Consider the following 6,149-nt stretch of genomic DNA (forward strand, 5'->3'; position numbering starts at 1 on the left):
ATTTACATCTATGTACCATTGCGCATAAACACTCGTTCTCGGGTCAGTGGCCGATCGGTCGACACGGTCCCCGTTTCCGTTCTCCTTTGACTTCATCTGTTCACCATCTCTCGTTGTAGATTTCTTTTTCTCGGGATCCACCGCTTTAAACAGGACTACGCCTGCATGGAAGCAAAAAGGGAACAAGCTGTGCTCAAAAGAGGGCGCTGGAGAACCACTTACTGCCTTTTTACTCCTTTCTGATTAGAGTACCCTCGCCCACACATTCTTCCATTGTCGCCAGTCCTGCCGACGGCAGCGATTGCCCGCAACGTTCTTGGACAGCCCCAGCCTTAAAGACCTCCTTCACTTGCGAACAGGCTGTCACTGCTGGGAATGGCTGCGAGATTATCGGTGTTCCTTTCGAAACCTTCGCGCCTCCGTGCAGACAGCGTCTCTGTAATCCCGCAAACCATCTGTACGGCGCCAGCTTGCCAACCCACTCGCCAGATAGAGCTGTTCTGCGCCACGGAGAGGCTGGGACACTTTTCCTGCGCGTGGGCGCATGCTTACGCACACGCCCCACACAAAAGCGCGCACAAAAGCACGCGCACACACGCACGCGCGCGCACATACTCGCACGCGGAGTTCCTTCCATAGGGTTGTTGGCCGGTTTTTTTTTTCAGCAGACACTATGACCTAACTGACGAGAAGATAGTGGTTGCAAGAAGCAGCGGGTTTCATAGGTTTCTCGCTGCCTGAAAAACCATCAGGGATTGTAAAAAGAGTTGATCCTCTCTCACGGCTATCTTCTGCTCAAAATAATCCCTCCACTAGCCGTGCTAATGTTGGTCCTGTTTAATAAAGTGCAGTAAGGCGGCCCTGAAGAAATGGGCATAAAATTCTAAATGCGGCATGATTTCACCAAGTTCTAGGGATTGTTCGTCTGAAGAACGGTCTATATTAGCAAGGCGACCTACCATCATCAAATATAGCGGTACCGTTTTCAGGGTCACGGCAAGCTGTATTGTATTAAAAATAAACAACCTGCAGGGCAGTAACGGTGCACCCTAATACTTGCACTATTCAGCTTGTTATCGCTGCAGGGCTTCGAGGCGCTCCTAAGCAAAGCATCTGAACTGAGTGTCGCAGGCAGGAAGGCGCTGGCCATGTGCAGAGCCTGCATGAATGCAGAGCGCATGGGTTCCACAGATGAGACCGGCATGGAGGACCTCAAGGAGTTCATGCGGGAGCGCCGCATCCCATGGCCCGGCGAGCCCAATCCCGGAGCGAGTCCACTGGGCATCGTCCTGGACTTGGCCTTTAACTGGCAGACGCCTGGGAGAGGTCTTACCGTGGGACTGCTAATTGTAGTAGGCTCGTTTCGTTTATGGGAGTCTAACGCTCCGAAGCGAGTTAGGCTATGAGGGAAGCCGTTGTGAAGGTCTCCGGAAATTTCTACCTAATGGACTTCTTTAACGTGCTCTGACATCGCACAGTATACACGGGTTTCTACAATTTCGCCTCTATCGAAATAGGACCGCCCCGGCTGGGATCGAACCCGCATGTTTCGGGTCAGCAGCCGAGCACCATAACCACTGAGCCACCGCGGTGGCGCTAGTTGTAATAGGGCGCACGTCTTTAATACCACTAAATAACAAGATACTAAGTTTTATTTTAGCGCATGCATGTCTGTTACAATCTGCTGTGCAAACAAATAGTCACAGTAGACGCTAACCATTTTCTGTTCTCCCATACGTTTGTCTCTTTGTTTCCTTTTTTTGTGCATAAATCTGCTGCCCTCTAAGCGGTATTTTTTTCATGTGGAATATTTGTTCGAAGGCTAAAGTTTTTAGAGAAGGCAGGATGACAAGCTCATGTTCTGCCAATTTTTTTGGCAATTCTCTTCTATTGACATTGCAAAAAATGAACTCACTATCCTTATTTTGTTTTTACGTACTCTTCAGTTAGCTTAGTTGCAATAATTCTAAATATTTCCATAAATGAACAAATTTTCAAGGCTCGCTCGCTCGTGGACCGCACTCTGGAAGACATCACAGAGTGGGCCAGGGAAAGATTCGCCACGCTCTCCTGGGGAAGCAATTCGTCCAGCTCCACCGCTTCCGCCGCCGCCAAGAGCAAGCTGGACAAGCTTCGCGTGTCCCTGTGGCCACCCGACCCTCTACTGCAGTGGCGTGCCTTAAGCGAGATGTACAGCATCTTCCCTCCTGGCCAAGAGTCGCTTGCCCGCTTCTGGGAGCACGGAAAGGAGCGCCTGAGGCAACTCTCGGAGCATCCGCAATAGGCTCAAGCACTGGCACAGCGGGCAAACTTCCTGATGCCATTGATCCGCTAGGACTACCTGCTCAACGTGGTGTCCGTGTCCGTGGCGGCGCTCGAAAGGCCACTGTTCTACGCCTACGGCACGTCCGCCATGACGCACTGTGGCCTGGGATTCACATTCGCGAAGGAGCTGGTCAAGGCCGTGAACAGCACGGGGCCCATGGTGAGCGGAACAAAACACAGGTTTTGCATATCGATGATAATGGACAAAGAGATGCAGAATGAGCATGTGAAAAATATTTACTGATATTCCCACAGATAACTGCAGAAGATGGATGACGTTCTGGGCTGAAATGCTTGTAACTGAAGAGACGCCCCACAATGTTTGACGCTGTACTGAAGACTTTGTACCCAAAAAATGAAAAAAAAAGACAGACACGTAGCAAACAAGAGTAAAAGATAGTCCAGTTGATAAGATAGCTAACTCCCCTTGGAAGTACAAAAAGCAATCCAACTTTGCGCCTTCCTCTTTTGGACGACTTCGGTCCCTCTCTTTTCTGCCGTAGGCTCTCAGTATCACCAGTGCAAGGGGGCTGTATATGTCACTCTCCACACCAATGCTGCGGAGCACACCTGTGTCAGCTCGTGTTCAAAAAACACAACATATCCGCACATATCGGCATACATGCATATTTACGCATCCTGAATAACTTCCTGATGGCGGTATATAAAATCACCCTGCTGTTTTGTTATTTCTTAACAATTGCAAATCCGTATGAAAGTAGAAAACGTATCCTCATCTTAAAGGTCTTAAGCCTTCTTAGAGAGCCGTATTTTTAGTGCTCTGAGCCAACCTTCTAGGCTCCAGTTCATTGTAAGGCGTTCTCAAATTATGTTGTACGGGCGTCCTTATGTTTTCCCCTTTATCGAATTGGGCGTTCCGTTGTCGGGACCGAAGCACTCAGTATGCTTCTCGGAGGCAGGCTGTTGTAGCCCCTTTGTCAAGCTTACTGGTGTTGAAGTGGCATCAAGGAGGGACAGGATATCCGACTGGCACTCTTCGTCCTCTGTGACCAAAGGTGGATCCGTCCGGCGCGAGTGGCGCGAGCATAACGCTCAAAGAGCGCGCTGCCTTCGTTCCGGCGACGACATCTTCTCGGAGGTGCCCGCACTGCGCATCGCCCATGGTGCCTTCCTGCAGCGCCGTCGTCGAGAGGCGGGTGGAACGAACGCGAGTCTCAGCGCTGTGGTCCGACGAACAGGTATGCCTTGCTTTCGCCACAGTCAGCGCGACGTTCGCGAGTGCAGGACTTTCTAAAAGGTTTGCGGCACCCCTGTCGGTTTAATTTGTCCTTATTAATGCGAAAGCATTCCATGTCTCATTAGCACAAAAGCAACCCTCCGTCGGCATCCATGAAATGAAATTCCTCAGTGACGTCACCGTGCTCTCGCATGGTGTCAGCAGTAGACCATAAGGAAGTGAGGCACAGCAAAGAAGACAAAGTGAATTTCTTACGGACGTGCGGAAAATTGAACCAATGACCTTCAGATTAAGAGGCGAGCACGCAAACCGTGGCGTACCAAACAGCGTCACTTCTTGGCGAGTGAAGGTGAACCTAGTCTATGGGTTTCCTTACAGCTCTACGCTAATGAGCAGCTGTGTCATTAGAAAGAGAGGAATCTTTAATGAACCTCGCAACAGAGCTGCTGTTATTAAGTGGGCACTGACATTGCAAAGCACGTTCCGCTGCAGAAGTTTGGTCCTTGGACATATGTTAATATTCTTATTATGACGAAATAACATGGCGTATGGCCGCTGCATTCTTGAACACCTCACTCCTCTTCAGCGAACAGGTAGTGAACGCACTCAAACAGGGAAGACAGAGAAGGAGGCACCGCAGTGGAGACCTGCAGACAAATCCAGAACCCCCTCTGATTATTAAAAGTGCGCCGACATTGCACAGTATACGGCAGTCATTTGAAGTCGGCTTGCATCAAAACGTGACCACCCCGGCTGAGAGTTAATGCCGGCTCTACTCGCCCAGCAGTCGAGCACAGAAAGCACGGAACTACACTGAAGGATCTGAAAATGGCGATGATGTCACGACTAATGTGAAATTCCTAATCACAAGTCGGAAGTGGATATCGGTGAGGTCTGACCGCACATATCTGCCTCACTTCTTTGACGAAGATTCCATTCTCACACGCAGGTGTTCTTCATCACGGTGTGCTTCAGCATGTGCGGCCGCAGGGGCTCTACCGGGAAGCCCGGGAGGCGACTGCAACAATGCGGTCAGCACCCTGTCGCCTTTCGCTCGGGCCTTTCGCTGTCCCGAAGGCTCGCCCATGAACCCGAAGGAAAAAAATACCTGCTTCCAATGAGCCTTGCCCCTTCACACCGACGCTTATTCTTTTTGTGAACTGGCTGCGGTGAAGTTCTCCGTTTTCATTGTGAAACCTTTGTGGGCATCGGAGAACAACTTGTGTGCATTTAGCGACGCGAAAGCGCTCACTTCGGCAGTTCCGAGCTGTTTCCTGATCTCTTTAATGCACAAAAAGCTATTAGCCTGCTTTATTTCACCGATTGTTTCAGCTTTACGTTTGCATCTAACCATTATTCTATTCTTTGTGGAATAACAGCCACTTCCTAAGGCGCTTGAGGGAAAAGGCTGCTATACTGTGAAGGTGATGAGGACCTCTCTTAGTAATAATTCCTGAACTCTGCTGCTCAGCAGCTGACGCTTTGTGTTCCCAACGAAGCTTTTGGTCTGCAGTACTCAATTTCCCGATGATGCAATGGGGGAAGTGGGCACAACTGTGTTCTGCAATTTTTTTCGTTGAAAGTGCACATAGTGTTTGTGTTGTAGTGGTTTAGGAGAGACAAGTGTTATTAAGGAGCACATAACTCAGGCGCAAGAGTTCGTACTTTGGTGTTTTGAATATAGATAAAGTATGAACCATATCCTTTGATTTGAGCGTTGAGAACAAATCTGTACTATTACCGCGTTGTTAATTGTTTCGACAGGAGAGGATCGGGCACGTTTGTCATCGATACACAGGCCTCCGAAGGTCTAACCCTCATTGTTTCGCCGTATCGCTTTGTATCTTTCTAAATCTTCTTAGGGTAACTGCAGTTACGTGTAACCCTGGGTCATTCTGTTATCGCGTGCATGCTGCATACTGCTAGCACGTTTTCGCGTTGATATTGTAATTATTGATTTTTTTGTCCTTCAATTTCCGCAAAATTGTTACTGGGGGATTATATGTCGCTGTAGTTTTAAAAGGTTGTGTGCTGCTTTTCAGTCTGCACTGCCTTGTGCATTTGACGTACTTTGTCCTAATGTCTTGATTTTGATTTAATGTCTTGTTCAGGCGCTATGAAGCTGGCACAAAAAATAATAATACCGCATTAGTTAAGATTGGAAACCTAAAGCTAAAAACTAGTATTCGTACCACACGACAAGCTGAAACCTGGGAAATTCCACTCACGAACAAATTATGGACTTCAAATGTTGCGTCATCTCCTTCCCTCATACTTAAACAAATGTAGGTGGAAGTTTCTTTTTTCGGTTTTCTTTTTGTTACGAATTTTCTATTTCTTTATTCATTGTTTAGGTTTTATTGCAGTCATTCTCTTGTTGACATTTCATGCAATATTCTATGATATTAAGAACTGCCTTCATCGTAGATTTGTTTCATACATGCCTGTATTTATATTCCTAATAACTGTACCAAGTCGCTTACCTTCTGTGAACTTTCATTTGTCTTCCTTTTTCTTTTTTTTTCTAAGAGCTGTGTACAATTAACTTGGAACAATTTTCTCTCGCTGTATGCAGTGCTGCTATGTAGAAAAGCGCCGTGGGCCTAGTCAAGCCCATAAAGAGGCT

At 48.0% G+C, this 6,149-nt stretch overlaps 1 pseudogene; it reads left to right on the forward strand.

Moving 5' to 3' along the window:
- The window catches only part of LOC149336618 (uncharacterized), a 5,183-nt pseudogene extending 539 nt beyond the window's left edge, over positions 1-4,644 (forward strand).
- Positions 4,645-6,149: the final 1,505 nt, after the last annotated feature.

Source organism: Amblyomma mixtum, chromosome 7, assembly GCF_055824585.1.
Source record: "Amblyomma mixtum isolate Tamu chromosome 7, ASM5582458v1, whole genome shotgun sequence".
Lineage (NCBI taxonomy): Eukaryota > Metazoa > Arthropoda > Arachnida > Ixodida > Ixodidae > Amblyomma > Amblyomma mixtum.